Source organism: Musca autumnalis, unplaced genomic scaffold (assembly GCF_047663935.1).
Source record: "Musca autumnalis isolate F117 unplaced genomic scaffold, ASM4766393v1 scaffold_2, whole genome shotgun sequence".
NCBI lineage: Eukaryota > Metazoa > Arthropoda > Insecta > Diptera > Muscidae > Musca > Musca autumnalis.
The window spans coordinates 199,838,696-199,861,142 of NW_027411755.1; the positions used below are offsets into that span (position 1 = coordinate 199,838,696).

Consider the following 22,447-nt stretch of genomic DNA (forward strand, 5'->3'; position numbering starts at 1 on the left):
TTCAGTAAATACACAAAAAAAGATATTTTTACAAAGAAACCCATTTTGAATATCTCTGTTGACATTTACAGTGCTCTGCCAATGCGCTGTTAGCAAATGCGTTAACAGAGCGTTTTGTGTCTCCGCTAGAATGAGTTATGTCTTCGCTAGAGTGATTTGTGTCTTCGCTAATTAAATACGAATTTATCTTAATGGGCATCTCTTCAAGAGATCTTATCTATGTAGTAGAAGAAGGTGTTCTATCATTAGAATACCCTTTTATGAGGCCTCCTATTCATACCAACCGACTTTAGGGCGTCTTATGTCCATAGAAGACCCTGTTATATATATATATATATATATATATATATATATATACAAGGCCCCGTTAGGATGTTTTCTATACATAAAAACCCCATTTAGGAGGTCTTCTATACATTAAAGACAATTTCAGGATGTTTTCTAAACATAGAAACCCCCTTTATGAGGTCTTCTATTTGTAATAAACCCCATTAGGAGGTTTTCTATCCATAAAAGATCCCTTTATGAAGTCGTGAATTCATAGAAGACCACATTATGAAGTCTTCTGTCCATAGAAAACCCCCTTTAAGGCAGTTTTAAAATGTCGTCTATCCACGGAAGACCCTTTGTGAGGTCTTCTGTCCAAAGAGGACCTTTTTAAAGACTCCTTTAGGAGGTCTTCTATACATAGAAAATCGCTTTAGGAGGTATTCTCTCCGTATATCACTCCTTTAAGAGATATTCTATCCATCGCGGCAGACCCCTTGAGGAGATTTTCTATCCATAAAATACCTCTCTCTATAAATGGTCTTCTTACCATAAAAAGGACCTCATTAGAATGTTCATAGAAGACCGCTTTAGGAGGTCTTTTATCCATATAACACCTATATATAAGGTCATCTATGGAAGAACCCTTAAAAAGGTCTTCTCTCCATAAAAGACCCGTTTATGAGGTCTTCTATTTATAACAGACTTGTTCAATAGAAGATTACTTAAAGGTTTATTGTGTTGATTTAAAGGAGTCTTTATGGATCAAAACTTCTTTAACCTTCCGTTGGATAGAAACCCTTTTTAGGAAGTCGTCAATTCATAGTGGACCCCTTTAAGAGGTATTTTATCGGTTGGATACTATAACATGGTTTTCTCGACGGCTGGGGTAGCTCCAGTCGTGTCCAGTGTCTCCATAAGGACCCACTAAACCTTACGATTTAAAATACTAGTGTTTTTCCCTTTTGGAATTAAATCGGATGTTTACACTGTGTGTAATTTTTCTAGTCATGTTTTATTAACCATATCCTGACTCCACAGTGTGATAGAACACCAAAAATGAGAACACCCGTGTCTCGCCGCTTTTCCCTATCTCATCAACTTTGGCGGTTATGGGCCTCCAAAGGTTTGAGGCTTTGACGTAAAAAGGGTCATTTAGTCAGGACTATATCTTCCAAACCGTTAGGAAATTTGAATTTATCTCAGAGGCAAAGTTGTAGCTCTTGTCTTAAAGAACAAAAATTGTGAATACATATAATCCATTAAACTTCATCCGCAAGAATACGATTCGGTATTGATCGGGAACGTGATCATGATGATCGGGAACGTGTTGATGCGATGTTTGTAATACTAGCTAACACTACCGCTAGGATCTCGTGTGAGACGGAAAGTCGAAGCCTCCGTGTGGGACAGAAAGCCAAAGTCTCTGTGTGGGACGGGAAGCCGAAGCCTCGAAGTTTCGTGGGACAGAAAACCGAAGTCTATGTGTGGAACAGGAAACAAAAGTCTCTGGGTGGCACAGTAAACAAAATTCACTCTGTGCAATGTATTAATGGGACATCCACAATGGGTAGTCCCTTACAAAATTTGCAAACGCAACATGCCACTCAGGTACGCCTCCAACAGCGAAAATCAAAATATAGCTTGTATGGAGTGATTGCGAAGTATTCCGCCTCACTTACAGTGAGCAAATGACTCTACTGCACGATTGAAGTAGATGGATGCGTTGTTGACTCCACGTTGACGCACTGCTGGTATGATCGTATGGGCGGGCAGACCATGGTTGTTGTATGTACGTAACGTCTGTCTCCACGATGGTACGGGCAGACCACCTGTCAGGGGTAACAATCTTGACGCGATACAGGGGCTTAGGTCGCAATTTCTCGATACTCGGCATGGCATCTTAAACGGACTAGCAGAGTTCCGTTCTACATGACTTTTTGAGAACGGGAAAATGCGACTGACCAAAGGTTATCCAGGTAGTGATCTCCTACCCATTAGAGATCCCCCAACACCGGGGTGTTATGCGTAATACTCGTGCCTATCGGTGTTTAAGGTTTGCAGTGGGGTACCTAAAACTGTATTCGAACGGAGCCTCGTTGACACCTGGGCGAATCAACGAGTCAAGCCCCTACCGTGGTAAGGAGGCAATGCCACGGTTGACCTCCTGACCTTCCAATAAACGACACAACTCATGGATTCTAGAACTTAAAAAAACCAAAAAACAAAAACCCCCTAAAAAACAAAAAACTCCGACTGATGTTGGTCTGGATGCCTTGGCAACCTCAGTCTTCACCACCACAAGTGCAAATACCTCTCTCTCGTTGACGATTAGGAACATGGACACGGACAATTCTATAGTAAATTCCCCCTCCACTTCGCGTGGTACCCCAACTAGGGGCAATGTCGACAGCCCTACTTTAGACATTATCAATGACAGTCTAAACAGACAAAGTAGGGTCCTCTTATCCAAAATTGAGGAAAACTTTCTCTCACCAACAAATGTGGATGACGAACAGGTCGACGAGGTAAACGACTCAACTCTAACCAATGAGGAGGAATTAATGGAAACCACCATTATTCCCTCCGCCGGTCAAGCTGGGTCGCCACTTCTGCCTGACAAGGTCGCTCCTCCAATTTGTTCAGGAGAAAAACGGGTCTCTAGAGAAACCCTGCACATCCAAGCAGGTGACATTGCTGTGCGACGGACAGTTCCGGATGACCTGAGAGTGGCCATCATTGACAGGGCTGATCCTAATGGAAGGATCAGCACAAGTCACTGGTTGCAAATCGAGGGTCATCTTAGAGAAGTTCTCATCTCAGACGAGATGGATCGCAGCAAGGTTATACTCGGTAAGTCTGCCCCCTATAAGGGGGTCATGGTTATTAACTGTGAAAATAAGGAGTCTGTCGATTTCCTTAAATCCACAGTTAATAAAGGTTCTCCATCAATTGAAGGTCCCATTAAGAGGTGACAAGTTTAAGCATGAAGTTTATCCGTGGAAGACCTAAGCAAAACCAGTTTTTAAATGATTGTCTGTTTCCATAGAAGACGTCTTTACAAGGTCTTCCATCCACAACATACCCATTTATTAAGCCTTATATTGTTTAAAAACTGATTTAGAACATCCCCGAAGGTGCAAGGGAGACTTCTTTCATATCAATGAGTGCACGCCGATTTATATTGGCTCAGTGACATGAAAGCTACTTTTTATCGCCATGTCCAAACGGCGTATCTTACGACATCACTTGTAGAAAAGTTTTTCATGGTTGAAATCCTGAGGGAATTTGCCAACGCCGAACATTTTGATGTTCTGGTCAGGGATTTAACCGCAGACCTTTTGAGTGCAAGGTGGACGTGCTAAGCACTGCACTACGGTGGGTCCCTTAGAAGCTTCAAAAATTTCTCTAGTCCATGGAATATCTCGTAAGAATTCCATTTAATCCACAAAATACCTTAGAAACCCTTTCGCCAATGGAGAAGAAAATATCAAGAAAAATTTCAAAAACTGTAGTAGGTATATCCCCCACTCCACCCTATTGTATCAAACTGTGTACTTTGTACAAATAAAAACCTTGCTCTTAAATTGATTTTTTCGATACTCGTGCCAGAGGGCTAACGATTTTTTCTCGGTCTAAGTCAACAACAAATAAATCAGAGTTGTTGTGTTCTTGGAAAGAAGAACACCAAAAGTGTTTAGGTTAAACAACAGCAACAACATCATCACACTACAAAAACAAATATTGTTCATGTTGCCATTGTTGGTGTTCTTGTTCTTCCTCTTCGATTGATGTTGCGATTGTTGTTGTGTTGTTGGTGTATCGTTCGTTGGCAACAAATCGCAGCAACATAAAAAAGTAATTACTCCCAATGGGGTGTACGACGACAACAAAATTTCTTATCAGTGAAAGTGTCGAAGTGTCGACGCCGCCGCCAAAACTGAAATACAAAGCAACAATATCGGCAACTAAAGCGCATAACAAAGCAGCGGAAAAAATAATAATGCCCACATACCCACTTACGTTCATTGTTAAACGTAAAGCGTGCTGCTTACTTACACAAATAATACAAATAATGTACACGTCACACAGCCAGTCAGCCACCCGCTCTTTTCATCTCCTCCGCCTCCTTCTCCACCTTTTTTGTTTGTTGGGCATACAAACAAAAAATTGAAATTACACTTTTTTTGTTTTGAAGCAAACAACATATGTTTGAGCGTTTTTTTGAGCCTCTCCCCTCCCTTCTGCTGCCTCTCTCATGCCCCCTCTGCAACTTCCCCTCTTCTTGAACATTGTCGAGCGAGTGATTAGAAGAATATCAATTATTCGGTTTTATTTTTCTCGCCTTGATTGTTTGATTTTTTTTTTTGTTATGTCAGTTGTTTTCGAACTTTGGTTAAATGTTGACGTGTTTGTCGGTACGAGCGGCGGACTCACGACCAACGTCATAAAAATAATTGTCGGTTTTTTGTTTGGAATAATTGGTGGTATAAACGGACGGTGTATTGCGGTTAAATGATTGAATGATTTTTCCACTGTAAAAATACTTCTGATTTATTTATTAGCACAACGCTTATCATCGACAGCAACCATCGTCATCTACCATCGAACCCCGGGTAATGCCAACGTCATCGCAATTATGTTTTGTTGTTGTTACTGTTGTTGTTGTATAAAGTGATTCGTTACTAGAAATATTTATGTGCGGCTTTTTCATTTGTTTGTGTGAAAAATTAAATGAAATGTGGAGAAAAAAAGAAAGGCGAAACATTCTGTTTAACCTCGGCCTAATGAATGGGTGATTGGTTGTGGTTAAATGTTGTGAAAAATGTAGTGCAAATATTTATAATTTACATACAGTGGTTAAAAATAAATAAAAAACCAAATACCTATGAGAAAATCTAAGATTTTTGCCTCCGTAAATTGAAATTCCTTCAGCTTGGATATGAAGCAGTCACGGGCACCAACACAATCGCAAACATAATTGCCTATGCTCGTGAGCACCTCACGTACACAATCGGTGTAATGCTCAGCTCGTGAGCATAGGATCCCAGCTACAAATTTTTGCCGAAGTCTCTGATGTCAAAAGTTTTTCTACAAAACTTTCTGATTTGGAAAAAATTTCCTATTTCGCTGGACACATACATACAATTTTGTACCGAACTCGGATAGAACTGTTAGCGAGGATGTTATGTCATCGTATGTGTTGAGGCATCATCACAGCTGCTAGCGGCGGGACTAGTAAATGAGCTTCGTCGAGCCAACCGTAGTGACCCAAAAGATAGGAAAGTGGCGAAAAAAGTGGCTAGATCCGCCTAAAGCGGTCTTTTACGAAAAGAAGTCCTACCAACACGGTCTTCTTTGGATGTAAGATCTTGTACAGTGGTCCATTATGGATAGAAGGCCTTCTGAAGGGGTCTTCTATGGATAGAAGACCTCCTAAGGGATCTTCTATGAATAAAAGACCACATAAAGGGGTCGTCTGTGGATACAAGACCTCAATATGGCTAAAAGGCCACCTAAAGGGGACATCTAAGAAGAGAAGACCTCCTAAAGGGATCTTCTATGGATTGAATACCTCCTAAAGGGATCTTCTTTGAATAAAAGACTTCCTAAGGGGTTTTCTATTGATATAAGAAGGATTCATATATGGACAAAATAAATCCTGAAAGGGTTTTCCATTGATAGAAGACCTCCTAAAGGGATCTTTTATGGATGAAAGGCCACCTAACGGAATCTTCTATGTATAAAAGGTTACCTCAAGGAATCTTCTACTGAGTCTTCTATGAACAGAACACCTCCTAAAGGGATCTTCTATGGATAAAATACCACCTAAAGGGTTCTTCAATGGATATAAAACTACCAAATTGGGTCTTCTATGGATAGAAGGCCCTCAGAAGGGATCTTCTATGGGGTCTTCTATGGATAGAAGACCTCCTAAAGGGGTCTTATATGGACAGAAGACCTCCTAAGAGATCCTCTATGAATAAAATACCACCTTAAAATGGGGTCTTCTATGGGTAAAAGACCACCTAAAGGGGGGGACTTCTATGGAGATTAGACCTCCTAAAGGGATCTTCTATGGATAGAATACCTCCTAAAGGGATCTTCTATGAATAAAGGACCACCTAAAGGGGTCTTCTTTGGACCTCAAGAAGACCCTAAAGGGATCTTCTATGGATAAAAGGCCCCCTAACGGAATTTTTATGGGGTTTTCTATGGATAGAAGACTTCCTGAAGGGGTCTTTTTTCGATAGAACACCTCCTAAACGGATCTTCTATGGATAAAATACCACCTAAAGGGGTCTTCTATGGATAAACGACTTCAAAATGGGGTCTTCTATGGATAGAAAACCCCCAGAAGGGATCTTATATGGACAGGAGACCTCCTAAGGGGTCTTCTATGAATAAAAGACCACCTAAAGGGGTCGTCTATGGATACAAGACCTCAAAATGGGGTCTTCTATGGATAGATGACCTCCTTAAGGGATCATATATGGGTAAAAGACCACCTAAAGGGGACTTCTATGGAGAGAAGACCTCCTAAAAGGATTTGCTATGGATAGAATACCTCCTTAAGGGATCTTCTATGTATAGAATACCTCCTAAAGGGATCTTCTATGAATAAAGGACCACCTAAAGGGGTCATCTGTGGATAAAATAAGGAGTCTTCTATGGACAGAAGACCTCCTGAAGGGGTTTTCTATAGATAGAAGACCTCCTAAAGGGATCTTCTATGGATAAATGACCCACTAACGGAATCTTTGTGGGGTTTTCTATGGATAGAAGACCTTTTGAAGGGGTCTTCTTTGGATAGAACAACTCCTAAATGGATCTTCTGTGGAGTAAATACCACCTAAAGGGGGATAAGAAGGAGTCTTCTATGGACAGACGACCTCCTGAAGGGGTTTTCTGTGGATAGAAGACCTTCTATGGATAAAAGGCCCCCTAACGGAATCTTCTATAGAAGGGGCCTCCTACACCTCCTAAAGAGATCTTCTATGGATAAAATACCACGCAAAGGGTTCTTCTATGGATAGAAGGCTCTCAGAAGGCATTTTCTATGGACAAAAGACCTCCTAAAGTGATCTTCTATGGATATAACACATCCAAGTGGGGTTTTCTATGGATAGAAGGCCTCCTAAAGGGATCTTCTATGCATATGAGACCTCCAAATAGGGTCTTCTATTGATAGAGGACCTTCAGTAGGGATTTTTTGCATCCAATATGGGTCTTCTATGGAGAGAAGACTATAAGACATCCTAAAGGAGTCCTGCCTCTATGAAGAAAAGACTAAATACCAAATTTCAGCCGGATTATTGTGGCCATAACCTTCAAAATAGCGAAAATCCGGAGGTAGCGTTGTATGGGGGCTTTATTAAGGCGTGGACCTGTACCTTTAAAATTCTTAAATTTGTGAGGTACCGATCTGTGAAGGCTATATGTGGGCGTGGACTTATACCGACAAATTTCATATAGAAAGTTTCATACCCCAAATGAAAGAAGGCCAAAACCTTCAAAACGCCGAAAATTGGGTGGTACCGTTCTATGGGAGCTGTATTAGAACGTGGACCGATATATCCCATTTGTAATACCAAACATTGTAGGAGTAGTAGAAACTTCTGTACCAAATTACAAAGCTCTATTAAAAAAAATGCGAGCTATATCTTGATTTCAACAGACGGACATGGTTATATCGACTTAGAATTTTGACCTGATCAAGAATATATTTACGATGTGTTACAAACGGAAAAACAAATTTAATTATACCCTCCATATTATGATGGAGTGTTTAAAAACGAAATGAAACGAAACACTCGTATATATACGCCAATCGACAAAAAACTAATGATACAACTTTTGTTTTTGTCTGATAAAACTTTTAATCAAAATTGCCGGGGTGGTTTTTTATGTGTAAATACCCCCTTCAGCTCGTCTATAAAGACTCCCTTCAGCTCGCATATAAAGATTCCCATCAGCTCGTCTATAAAGTCACCCTTCAGTTTATCTATAAAGCAGCGATCGGTAGTTTGCGCTTACTGAGAGTGTAAATTTCAATGTGAAATGCTTGAAATTTATGCTCACTTTTTCTCAGCAAGCGCACACTGCCTATCGCTGTTATATAGACACCCTTCAGCTTGACTCTGAAGGCATGCTTCTGCTCGTCTAAAAAGACTCCCTTCATCTATAAATATAAAGACCGCTTCCCCTTCAGATTTTCTATAAAGACGCCATTCCGCTATAAAATGTTACTTCTGCTGAAAGAGACTCATTTCCTGGGGTTTAACAACTGGCTTCAGGTCATATATAATAGCCACCTTCTGGTTAAAGAGAGCCTCAGCTCATCTATCAAAACTCTCTTCAGTTTTTCAATTAAAAGACTCCCTTCAGCTGGTCTTAACGTCAGTTATGTTCGGCTTATCTACACGCAGAGAAGAGATATTCTAAAAGCAAAATAATGTATTTCAAAAATTTGAAAATACAAAAATTTGAAATACATCATATATTTTGTGTCAGGAAACATAATGGCACAAAATATATTGTTGGACCAACAAAATATGTTTTCAGATTTTTAAAATACACTATTTTGCTCTTAGATTGCTGATTGCTGCTACAATATCTTTTCTCTGGGTGTATAAAGATTTCCTTTGTTTGTCAATAAAGACTGCCATCAAATCGTCTATAAAGGCTCTTTTAAGGCCTTGGCCATGGTCTGAGTCACTAGATTCTGGTTCAAGTGAAATATGGACTTTTATTGTGACCCATCCTCATTAAGTTGTGCCTTTACAGAAGAAGACTCCTATAAGGGGTTTTTCATAGAAGATACCTTTAAGAGGGGATCCTATTTGACGGAAATCCCTTTATATGGTCTTTCGATAAAGAAGCCTTTAGGAGGCTCTCTGTATATAGAAGAGTACTTCAAGAAACCTTCTATAGATAGAAGACCCCTTTAGGATGTTCTCCAGCTTAAGCAGACATCCTTAGAAGTCCTTCAATCTACATGAACTCCCTTCAACAGGTTTACAGGAGACCTCTTAAGAAGGTCTTCTATTCATAGAAAAATTTCGGAGGTAATTTATACATAGAAGATGCCTCTAGGAGGTCTCCTGTCCATAGAAACCCCATTTAGGATATCGTATATTCATAGGAGACCACTTTCGGAGATATTCCATACACAGGAGGTCCTTTCAAAAGGTCTTCTACCCAAAGATGGTCTTATTTGAAGCCCTTATATTTGTGAAAGACACCTCAAGACGTCTTGTATTCACAGAAGACCACTTAAGAGGCCTTTCAATGCCTTCTATTCGTAGAAGACCCTTTTAGAGGATTTGTTATGCTCAGAAGAACACATGAGAAACCCAACTGTACATACACGCAGAGAAGAGATATTGTAGCAGCAACCATATTCTAAGAGCAAAATAGTGTATTTTAAAAATCTGAAAATATATATTGTTGGTCCAAAAATATATTTTGTGCCATTATGATTCCTGACACAAAATATATGGTTGAAACAACAATATATATTTTAAAATTCACTATTATGCTCTTAGAATATGATTGCTCCTACCATATTTCTTCTCTGCGTCTATAAGACCCCTTTCGGAGTTCTTTTATTCCTGGACGATTCCAATAGGTGGATGTTTTTTTTTTTATAGAACAGCTTTAGGAAGTATTTTATCTTTAAAACAAATATGAACATATGTTTGTGATTATTACAGATGTGATTTTGTGGTGTTTTGAAAATTTCCTAATTACTTCTCTTATCGGAGTATTTGTGCATTTAATTGAAAAAATCCATAACTTTTATCACAATAAGTCCCGTTTGTGGTTGAAAACAAAACAAAAAATGTGAATATTTTGCGGTCTACATTAAACAGTGATTTGCTGTTAATATGAACAAGTGTTTTTTTTTTTTTTTGGTGAGTTGAACTGCGTTTTCTTATCCAAATTTATATACCTATGTGTTTTACAGTGCATCTCTCTTGAATAGAAACCTCTAATTAATTGTTTTCTAAACCATTACTTTCATTCCAAAATTATAAAAATATATTTTTTCAATTTATTTAGAAAATTTAAAACAATAATAAAATATGAAATAATCCAGAAATTATTGATACAAATTATTTCGCCGAAATGTTAACGAAAATTCTGAACAAATTCTGTAAAAACGTCTAAAGACTAATTTTTGTTGTGGACTGGCTGATATATGTATATTGCCTTCAGATTCAATCCTGAGTTTATTAAGGCATTTCTAATCAAAACCGTAAATCATAGGTAGAAGAAATAGTTCAGAAACTGTGCAAACAAGTGATCTCTCAGAAATGGTAAAGAGAATTCTTATCGAAAACTAGTTTGACCGATACACCTCGTCTCCAGGTTGATTCCAATAAAATCGGCCATTGAATTAAACCTAAATTGAGATATTTTTAAGTTCAGAACCGTATGTCTCTTAAGACATTCCAATAAAAATCATAATAAACGGAGCAAAATCAACAATCAGCTTGCATTTTCAGAGAAGGCGCGAATTTTTAGGGAATATATTTTTTTCAAGCACCAAAAATGGGGTGAATTTTTAGGGAATATTTTATTCAAAGGCCAATAAAGACGTGGATTTTTAAGAAATATTTTTTCAAGCACCAATAAAGGCGTGGGTTTTTAAAGAATATTTTTTCAAGTACCAATAAAGGCGTGAATATTTAGGGAATATTTTTTTTCAAGGACTAATGATGGCTTGATTTTTAGGGAGTATTTTTTCAAGGCCCAATAATGGCTTGAATTTTTACGGAATATTTTTTTCGAGGACCAATAAAGGCGTGCATTTTTGGGAAATATTTTTTCAAGAACCAATTATGGCGTGAATTTTTAGGGAATAGTTTTTTTTTCAAGGACCAATAATGACTCAAATTTTTAGGGAATATTTTTTAAAGACCAATAAAGGCGTGGATGTTTAAGGAATATTTTTTCAAGGACTCTTAATGGATTCTTAATGAATATTTTTTTCAAGGATCAATAAAGGCGTGGATTTTTAAGTATTATTTTTTTCAAGGACCAATAAAGGTGTGGATGTTTAAGGAATATTTTTTCAAGGACTCTTAATGGATTCTTAGTGAATATTTTTTTTTAAAGGATCCATAAAGGCGTGGATTTTTAAGGAATATTTTTTCAAGGACCAATAAAGGCGTGGATATTTAAGGAACATTTTTTTCAGGGACCAATAAAGGCGTGGATTTTTAAGGATTATTTTTTTCAAGGACCAATAAAGGCGTGGATTTTTAAGGAATATTTTTTTTCAAGGACCAATAATGGCGTGAATTTTTAGGGAATATTTTTTTTTCAAGGACCAATAAAGGCGAGGATTTTTAAGGAATATTTTTTCAAGGACCAATAAAGGCGTGGATTTTTAAGGAATATTTTTTTCAAGGACCAATAAAGGCGTGGATTTTTAAGGAATATTTTTTTCAAGGACCAATAAAGGCGTGGATTTTTAAGGAATTTTTTTTTCAAGGACCAATAAAGGCGTGGATTTTTAAGGAATTTTTTTTTCAAGGACCAATAAAGGCGTGGATTTTTAAGGAATATTTTTTTCAAGGACCAATAAAGGCGTGGATTTTTAAGGAATATTTTTTTCAAGGACCAATAAAGGCGTGGATTTTTAAGGAATATTTTTTTCAAGGACCAATAAAGGCGTGGATTTTTAAGGAATATTTTTTTCAAGGACCAATAAAGGCGTGGATTTTTAAGGAATATTTTTTTCAAGGACCAATAAAGGCGTGGATTTTTAAGGAATATTTTTTTCAAGGACCAATAAAGGCGTGGATTTTTAAGGAATATTTTTTTCAAGGACCAATAAAGGCGTGGATTTTTAAGGAATATTTTTTTCAAGGACCAATAAAGGCGTGGATTTCTAAGGAATATTTTTTTCAAGGACCAATAAAGGCGTGGATTTTTAAGGAATATTTTTTTCAAGGACCAATAAAGGCGTGGGTTTTTAAGAAATATTTTTTCAAGGACCAATAAAGGCGTGGGTTTTTAAGAAATATTTTTTCAAGGACCAATAAAGGCGTGGATTTTTAAGGAATATTTTTTTCAAGGACCAATAAAGGCGTGGATTTTTACGGAATATTTTTTTCAAGGACCAATAAAGGCGTGGATTTTTAAGGAATATTTTTTTCAAGGACCAATAAAGGCGTGGATTTTTACGGAATATTTTTTTCAAGGACCAATAAAGGCGTGGATTTTTACGGAATATTTTTTTCAAGGACCAATAAAGGCGTGGATTTTTAAGGAATATTTTTTCAAGGACCAAAAATGGCGTAAATGCTTACGGAATATTTTTTTCAAGGACCAATGCGTGCAGTTTTAAGGAATATTTTTTCAAGGACCAAAAATGGCGTAAATGCTTACGGAATATTTTTTTCAAGGACCAATGCGTGCAGTTTTAAGGAATATTTTTTTAAAGGACCAATGCGTGGATTGTTAAGGGTTGCCCCAAAAAAATATTTATATTAATATGACAACCCAATATTTTCCTTGGGTCAGACCATCTTCCGATCATCATTTCCGTTGATAAGCCACTCGATTTGTCTGAAATATGGAAAAGGTGATTGGTAAAGGTTCAGCGAATTTACCAATCACCGCTTCAGAGAGCTCCGCAGATCCTCGGCGAGCTGAGAGAATTTTCCGGAACATCACCCCAGTTGCAGCCGCTCGTTACATACCTGCTGGTCGCATGCACGAAATTAGGCCAAAATTTTCAGCAGAGGAGATGGGACTAGCAAATGAGGGTAATGAATCCTGAAGACCCAATAGGTAGGGAACTTACTCTTGAAGTTAACAGGCTATTAGGCGAAAATAAGCAGAAAAAGTTGGTAAACCAACAACATTAATATAGGATTGAGTACATTTTGGGGTACGGTTACATCATTTTCGAATCCGGAACAGAAGGATGACAGATCCGGAGATGTGCGTGTGTTATTTTAACCGGTAATTTATATAGCATTTCGATAGTGATCGAGCGAAGAGGAGTGCGCCACAAGTGTCTTCATCTAACGATCCTTAGTTACTCATATTGTACCAGAAGCCTTTAAAGTTGGTAGGCAAGGATGCCAGTAGAGGCAATTTGTGCAGGTCGATTTCTCTCCTGTAGCCAGGAGCGAAGATTCCAGAGGCACTATTCCTCCCGACGATAATGCCCAGTACCACCCTAACATTACGTGCCATATACACACAGGTCTATCTGGTTCTTGGTCTATTGATACCGCAAACCATGCAAAGAGGAGATAGGGACGACTGTCTGTCTCCCATAAGTTGAAACGAAGAAAAGACAAACCTCACGAAAAATTTTTGTTCAGCATACATCCATATATGTTTGGATGTCAGTCGTTTGTGGAATTCAGAAATAAGAAGTCGAAGGTCCTTAAAGTGAATCAGGGAGTTCCCTTTGGCTTTTAGAAATTCCACACCCTCCACAAGGGATGAAGAATACTTCTCTCCTCTCTGTATCAATGAGAGTAGCCCGATTGATATTGACTGACTGATATGGGAACTACTTTTTATCACCGAGTCCGAATGGTGTGTCTTAAGACGACACTTATAGAGAAGTTATATATGGCTAAAATACTCAGGAAATGTCGTCGACATTAAGCTGAGGGGTATTTTTGCCACATTGAAGGAATTTAACGGTAGTCTTCGTTATAATATCGGCCCTATCGAACCGTACCTTACCGAAATGTCTGAAATTTAGATATTCGACATTTTCATGATTTTAACCTCATTATCCCAGCGAAGTGGCTAAAATTTCGCATTTAGTCTTCTTGATTTTAAATGTTTTAGCCTCATTATCCTATAGGAATGGCTGAAACTTGGTATTTAGTCTTCGTTAGGGCTGAAAAATTTGTTTCTCCAAAAACTTGTAGGTGCAGGTCCATGTTTTGATATAGTCCAATAGAACAATAGCTCCCGATATTCAAGATTTTTTCAAGATTTTAGCCTCATTTTCACACCGAGAGCGGTACCTCCCGGTTTTCGATATTTTCATGGTACCACCGAAGTGTCAGAAATTTTGTATTTAGTCTTCATTCGGCACTCTGAACTTTTCCCCAGAATATTGTTGCTGTAGGTCCACGTTTTGATATAGCCCCTTTTATTGAACCGTATCTCCCAGTTTTCGATATTTTCAAGTATATAGCCTCATTATCACACCGAAATAGCAAAAATTTGGTAGTCTCAGCCCACATAGAAGGTATTTCCCGACATTCAGGATTTTTCAAGGTTTTATCCCTAATATCCAATTGAAATGCCTGAAATTTAGTATTCAGTTTTCGTTGGGGCTACAAAACTTTTTTATCAAGAAATTTGTCGGGGCAGATCCACATTTTGGTATAGGCCCCATAGAAGGGTACAGCCCGATTCTCTGCATTTTCAAGATTTTAGCCTTATTATCATACACGGTGTGCCTTAACCAAATTTAAATGGAAGGTGCTTACACCTGGGAAGTTTTTGCAGATTCTGAAACTACAATGCTCATAGAGAAGAAATATCAAGAAACAAAAAAATCGCCAGAGGGATTTTCAAATAAATCGCGATTTAATTCACCTTTTTAGGAGTTCTTTAGGTTTTCACAATTTTGCTTGGAAACCGCGAGTCCTATGTAAATGGGCCTAAAGAAAATGTTGTAGCTGGTTAAATTCTCCACAAGATTGACGTTATTGATATTCTCGTAGGTTTTACCGTGTTTGAGATATAGAAGTTCAAATTGAGACAATGCACTAACTGTATCGCCTCCTTATAAAACAATATCATGCTCAGTGCGCCTTAACTAACTTTTCATTAAAACCGCTTACACATGGGAAGATTTCGCGGATTCTGAAACAGCAATGTTCATAGATAAGAAAAATAAAAAGAACAGAAACAATTACCGGAGGGATTTTTAAATAAATCGCGATCAAAATTCACAATTTTAGGGATTTTTTAGGTTTCCACGATTTTGCTTGGAAACCGCAAGTTGTATCGAAATGAGTCTAAAGAAAATGTTGTAGCTCTACATGACTCTCTCTACATGACTGACCTTTATGTTTTTTCGTAGGTTTTACCATTTTTGAGATATAGAGGTTCATTTCAAATTTTTAGGTTTTTATCTTAAGTCTTCAAGATTTTGCTCGGAAGCCGCAAGTCATATCAAAATGGGACTAGGGAAAATGTTGAAGCTGTGAAAATTGTCTACAAGATTGGATGATTTATTTTTTCCTAGGTTGTACCATTTTCAAGATATATAAGTTCAATTTGGGAAATTGCAGTAATGACATTGTTTTATAAGGAGGCGATACAGTCAGTGCATTGTCTCAATTTGAACTTCTATATCTCAAAAACGGTAAAACCTACGAGAATATCATAAAGGTCAATCTGGTGGAAAATTTTCACAGCTACAACATTTTCTTTCGGTCCATTTACATAGCGCTCGCGGTTTCCAAGCAAAATCGTAAAAACCTAAAAACCCATAAAAATGTGAATTTAAATCGCGATTTATTTTAAAATCCCTCCGGCGATTTTTTTGTTTCTTGATATTTCTCATCTATAAGCATTGTAGTTTCAGAATCTGCAAAAACTTCCCAGGTGTAAGCACCTTTCATTTAAAATTAGTTAAGGCGCACCGTGCATACCGAAGTGGCTGAAATTTTCCCTTTAGGGCTATAAAACTTTTCACAAATTGAAGCAATTTCTTATTTAGTCTTCGTTGGGAGCATTAAACTTTCCCCCAGATATTTTTTCCTATAGGTCTACGTTTTGATATAGCCCCCATAGGACGGTACCTTCCGATTTTCGGTATTTTCAAGATAGCTGAAATTGGTTGTTAAGTCTTGGTTGGGAGATTGAAACATACATATATGGTGGAGCGTATAAAAACTTCGATCCAGCCGAATTTAGTGCCGTTTCACTTGCTCAAGATCAGGGATGCACTTTTTTGCAAAGACAGTATACTCGATGATCCCACTGAGTTGTCTTTGCATTTGCTTTTCTCCCTCACGCACACTGTACTTAAACAAAAACAAACGATAAACACCATTTGGTTTATGCTTTTTTCACTCATACATTCACACATGTTTTCGTTTTGATTGTATTATGTTGGTCTCTACTGCTCTAGATTGTCCCAGCTTAGGATCTGCTTTTTTGAGCCCCAATCTTTTTTGGTCTTACAAATTTTATTAGTTTGAATTTTATTTCGTTTTTATGTCCTCCTAATGTATTCATTTACATCCATTGAGGTCCAGTGGTAATTAGCCCGATGGAATAAAATATCCTTATCAAGCTCTAATAATAAAATTTAATTTGTCAAACAGAATTAATTTAATTACTAAACAAAAAATATGTTTCCGTTTTTTTGGATGGTCATCCTTTGTAGTTAATTCGCCATACATATATCCTCCATTAAATGCTACCGAAGCCAGTGGCAATATTTCATGCATATGGACTCGGATTGACCAACCCGAACGCCCCTATACGAGTATTTATCCATTATTCTCCCTGTTTGTAAGCTATACATTCAAATTTCCACAAAAGCAACAGCAGCAGCAGCAGCTCGGCAACAAAACAGCTGTTATTAACTACATCTGCCACTTGTTGTTGTTGTTGTTGTTTTTGTTTTGTTAGTGTTTCTTTTGTTGTTTCTAAAAATATCAATAGAGAGTTTAATTAACTTTAGTTGATGCTGCTGCTGCTGCTCCTACTGCTGTTCGATGTCATTGCTGTTATTCTGTTTCGTTTTTGTTTCCTGTTCCTGCTTTGTGGAGGGTGCGTTGCTGCGTGTCCCCTTCTCAAAAAGGCCATAGAATGCTTGCACATACCATAGCGTTTTTTTTCTCCTTTACATAGTGGGCTGGATAGCTCTATGTGGGTGTAACTGTTAAAGTGTGTGGGTATTACTGAGCAACTCCTCATGTGTGTTGGTTGTCGATGATGATGGTCGTTTGTTTATCTTAATTGTAGGGATCGAATCTCCCATTCTAACTATAGTTTTCATTTAAGTTTTTTTTTGTTCTTTGCTGTTCTATTGAATGGCTTTGCTGCTCTTATCAAACGACGAACACACATATTATTGCAACAGAGATTTATTGGCTTTTGTCAATGGCGGCGTGCCGTATGTGTAAAGTGAAGTGTGTGTGACGTTGTCATTGTCGTCGTCTCATTGTCTTTATTTCAAACTTAATTTACTATGGGAATTGATTTTTTGCTGCTGATATTGCGGTCGTTGTAGTTGATGCTTTATAGCTTTAAATATATTCTTTGTAGATTAAAATTGAATTAAAAAGATGTTTGGACGATGTAACCAGCAAACCATGAGGTATTTTATAGGAAGACCCAGTGGTACTCTATGAGAAGACCCTGAGGGTCTTCTATAGGAAGACCTGAGGGTCTTCTATAAGAAGACCTGGTGGTCTTCTATAAGAAGACCTGGTGGTCTACTATAAAAAGACGTGGTGGTCTTCTATAAGAAGACCTAGTGGTATTCTATAAGAATACCTGGTGGAGTTTTATAAGAAGACCGGGTGGTCTTCTATAACAAGACCTGGTGGTCTTCTATAAGAAGACATGTTGGTCTTCTATAAGAGGATCTGGTGGTCTTCTATAAGAAGACCTGGTGGTCTTTTATAAGAAAATCTGAGGGTCTTCTATAAGAAGACCTGGTGGTCTTCTATAAGAGGACCTGGTGGTATTCTATAAGAAGACCTGGTGTTCTTTTATAAGAAGACCTGGTGGTCTTTTATAAGAAGACCTGGTGGTCTTCTATAAGAAGATCTGGTGGTCTTTTATAAGAAGACCTCGTGGTCTTCTATAAAAATACCTGGTGGTCTTCTATAAGAGGAGCTGGTGGTCTACTATAAGAAGATCTGAGGGTCTTCTATAAGAAGATCTGGTGGTCTTCTATAAGAAGACCTGGTGGTCTTCGATAAGTAGACCTTGGGATCTTCAATAAGATGACCTGGGGGTCTTCTATAAGAAGACCTGGGGGTACTCTATAAGAAGACCTGGGGGTACTCTATAAGAAGACCTGGGAGACTTCTATAAGAAGACCTGGGAGACTTCTATAAGAAGACCAGGGGTCTTCTATATGAAGACCAGGGCTCTTCTATATGAAGACCAGAAGTCATCTATAAGAAGACCTGGGGTGTTCTATATGAAGACCAGGGGGTCTTCTATAAGAAGACCTGGGGTCTTCGATAAGAAGACCTGGAGGTCTTCTATAAGGAGACCTGGTGGTCTTTTATAAGAAGATCTGGTGGTCTTCTATAAGAAGATCTGAGGGTCTTCTATAAGAAGACCAGGTGGTCTTTTATAAGAAGACCTGGTGGTCTTTTATAAGAAGATCTGAGGGTCTTCTATAAGAAGACTTGGTGGTCTTTTATAAGAAGACCTGGTGGTCTTCTATAAGAAAGCCTGGTGGTCTTCTATAAGAAGGTCTGAGGGTCTTCTATAAGAAGACCTGGTGGTCTTTTATAAGAAGATCTGAGGGTCTTCTATAAGAAGACTTGGTGGTCTTCTATAAGAAGACCTGGCGGTCTTCTATGGTGGTCTTCTATAAGAAGGCCTGGTAGTCTTTTATAAGAGGGCCTGGTGGTTTCTTATAAGACGACGTGGTGGTCTTCTATAAAAAGACCTGATGGTTTTCTATAAGAAGACCTGGTGGTGTTCTATAAGAAGACCTGGTGGTTTTCTATAAAAAGACCTGGTGGTGTTCTATAAGAAGACCTGTTGGTTTTTTATAAGAAGACCAGGTGGTCTTCTATAAGAAGACCTGGTGATTTTCTATAAGAAGACCTGGTGGTCTTTTATAAGAAGACCTGGTGGTCTTCTATAAGAAGGCCTGGTAGTCTTTTATAAGAGGGCCTGGTGGTTTCTTATAAGACGACGTGGTGGTCTTCTATAAGAAGACCTGGTGGTGTTGTATAAGAAGACCTGGTGGTCTTCTATAAAAAGACCTGATGGTTTTCTATAAGAAGACCTGGTGGTCTTCTATAAGAAGTCCTGTTGGTTTTTTATAAGAAGACCAGGTGGTCTTCTATAAGAAGACCTGGTGATCTTCTATAAGAAGACCTGGTGGTCTTTTATAGGAAGACCTGGTGGTCTTTTATAAGAAGACCTGGTGGTCTTCTATAAGAAGACCTGGTGGTCTTCTATAAGAAGACCTGGTGGTCTTCTATAAGAAGACCTGGTGGTCTTCTATAAGAAGACCTGGTGGTCTTCTATAAGAAGACCTGGTGGTCTTCTATAAGAAGACCTGGTGGTCTTTTATAAGAAGACCTGGTGGTCTTTTATAAGAAGACCTGGTAGTCTTCTATAAGAAGACCTGGTGGTCTTTTATAAGAAGACCTGGTGGTATTCTATAAGAAGACCTGGTGGTCTTCTATAAGAAGGCCTGGTAGTCTTTTATAAGAGGGCCTGGTGGTTTCTTATAAGACGACGTGGTGGTCTTCTATAAGAAGACCTGGTGGTGTTGTATAAGAAGACCTGGTGGTCTTCTATAAGAAGGCCTGGTGGTGTTCTATAAGAAGACCTGGTGGTTTTCTATAAAAAGACCTGGTGGTGTTCTATAAGAAGACCTGTTGGTTTTTATAAGAAGACCAGGTGGTCTTCTATAAGAAGACCTGGCGGTGTTCTATAAGAGGACCTGGCGGTCTTCTATAAGAGGACCTGGCGTTTTTTTGTAAGAAGATCTGATGGCCTTCTATAAGAAGATCTGAGGGTCTTCTATAAGAAGACCTGGTTGTCTTCTATAAGAAGACCTGGTGATGTTCTATAGGAAGACCTGGTGGTCTTCTATAAGAAGACCTGGTGGTCTTTTTTAAGATGGCTTGGTGGTCTCTTATAAGAAGACGTGATGGTCTTCTATCAGAAGACCTGGTGGTCTTTTATAAGAAGACCTGGTGGTCTGCTATAAGAAGACCTGGTGGTCTTCTATAATATGGTGGTCTTTTATAAGAAGACCTGGTGGTCTATTTATAAGAAGGCCTGGTGGTCTTCTATAAGAAGACCTGGTGGTCTTTTTATAAGAGGGCCTAGTGTTCCTTTATAAGGGGACTGGTGGTCTTTTATAAGAAGATCTGGTGGTCTTCTATAAGAAGACCTGGTGGTCTTCTATAAGAAGACCTGGTGGTCTTCTATGAGAAGACCTTGTGGTCTTCTACAAGAAGACCTGGTGGTCTTCTACAAGAAGACCTGGTGGTCTTCTACAAGAAGACCTGGTGGTCTTCTACAAGAAGACCTGGTGGTCTTCTACAAGAAACCTGGTGGTCTTCTACAAGAAGACCTGGTGGTCTTTTATAAGAAGACCTGGTGGTCTTCTTTAAGAAGACCTTGTGGTCTTCTATAAGAAGACCTTGTGGTCTTCTATTAGAAGACCTGGTGGTCTTTTATAAGAAGACCTGGTGGTCTTTAATAAGAAGACTTGGTGGTATTTTATAAGAAGACCTGATGGTCTTCTATAAGAAGACCTGGTGGTCTTCTATAAGAAGACCTGGTGGTCTTCTATAAGAAGACCTGGTGGTCTTCTATAAGAAGACCTGGTGGTCTTCGATAAGAAGACCTGGTGGTCTTCGATAAGAAGACCTGTTGGTCTTCTATAAGAAGACCTGGTGGTCTTCGATAAGAAGACCTGGTGGTCTTTTATAAGAAGACCTGGTGGTCTTCTATAAGAAGACCTGGTGGTCTTCTATAAGAAGACCTGGTGGTCTTCGATAAGAAGACCTGGTGGTCTTTTATAAGAAGACCTGGTGGTCTTCTATAAGAAGACCTGGTGGTCTTCTATAAGAAGACCTGGTGGTCTTCTATAAGAAGACCTGGTGGTCTTCGATAAGAAGACCTGGTGGTCTTTTATAAGAAGACCTGGTGGTCTTCTATAAGAAGACCTGGTGGTCTTCTATAAGAAGACCTGGTGGTCTTCTATAAGAAGACCTGGTGGTCTTCTATAAGAAGACCTGGTGGTCTGCTATAAGAAGACCTGGTGGTCTCCTATAAGAAGAACTGGTGGTCTTCTATAAGGTGACCTGGTGATCTTCTATAAGGTGACCTGGTGATCTTTTATAAGAAGACGTGGTGGTCTTCTATAAGAAGACCTGGTGGTCTCCTATAAGAAGACCTGGTGGTTTCCTATAAGAAGAACTGGTGGTCTTCTATAAGGTGACCTGGTGATCTTTTATAAGAAGACCTAGTGGTCTTCTATAAGAAGACCTGGTGGTCTTCTATAAGAAGACCTGGTGGTCTGCTATAAGAAGACCTGGTGGTCTTCTATAAGAAGACCTGGTGGTCTTCTATAAGAAGACCTGGTGGTCTTCTATAAGAAGACCTGCTGGTCTTCTATAAGAAGACCTGCTGGTCTTCTATAAGAAGATATCGTGTTTTTTATAAGAACACCTCGTGTTTTTTATAAGAAGACGTGGTGGTTTTTTATAAGAAGACCTGGTGGTCTTTTATAAGAAGACCTGGTGGTCTTCTATAAGAAGGCCTGGTGGTCTTCTATAGGAACACCTGGGTGTCTTCTATAAAAAGACCTGGTGTTCTTCTATAAGAAGACCTGGTGGTCTTCTATAAAAAGACCTGGTGGTCTTTTATAAGAAGACCTGCTGGTCTTCTTTAAGAAGACCTGGTGGTCTTTTATGAGAAGACCTGGTGGTCTTCTATAAGAAGGCCTGGTGGTCTTCTATAAGAAGACCTGGTGGTCTTTTATAAGAAGACCTGGTGGTCTTCTATAAGAAGACCTGGTGGTCTTCTATAAGAAGACCTGGTGGTCTTCTATAAGAAGACCTGGTGGTCTTCTATAAGAAGACCTGGTGGTCTTCTATAATAAGACCTGGTGGTGTTCTATAAGAAGGTGGTCATTTATAGGAAGATCTCATGGTCTTCTATAAGATGGTGGTCTTCTATAAGGAAGAAGACTTTGTGATCTTCTGTAAAAACACCTGGTTCTTCTGTAAGAAGACCTGTATGTCTTCCATAAGAAGAAGACGTCGTGGTCTTCTATAAGAAGGAGGTCTTCTATAAGAAGACCTGTTGGTCTTCTCCAAGAAGACATGTTGGTCTTCTATAAGAAGACCTCGGGATGAGGAGTGCTTTGATTAAGCAATTGGGCTAGTTGAGTGGAATATGCTGTGGCTATCTGTTGTGATTGCAGCTTACCGATGTCTAACTTCCG

The 22,447-nt window shown here is 38.6% G+C and overlaps 1 protein-coding gene across 7 annotated transcripts in view; it reads left to right on the forward strand.

Moving 5' to 3' along the window:
- Pgant5 (polypeptide N-acetylgalactosaminyltransferase 5) overlaps window positions 1-22,447 on the forward strand; it is a 299,665-nt gene that overhangs the window by 146,605 nt on the left and 130,613 nt on the right. The window contains exon 1 of one of the 7 annotated variants that reach the window (XM_073970573.1): window positions 4,645-4,883. The exons of 4 other annotated variants lie outside the window; for them this stretch is intronic. The gene's annotated coding sequence lies outside the window, so the exon portion shown is untranslated. Of the gene's footprint in view, window positions 1-4,644; window positions 4,884-22,447 lie in introns of those variants that run through there. 2 more of the 7 variants (XM_073970574.1, XM_073970572.1) reach the window with 2 other exon arrangements.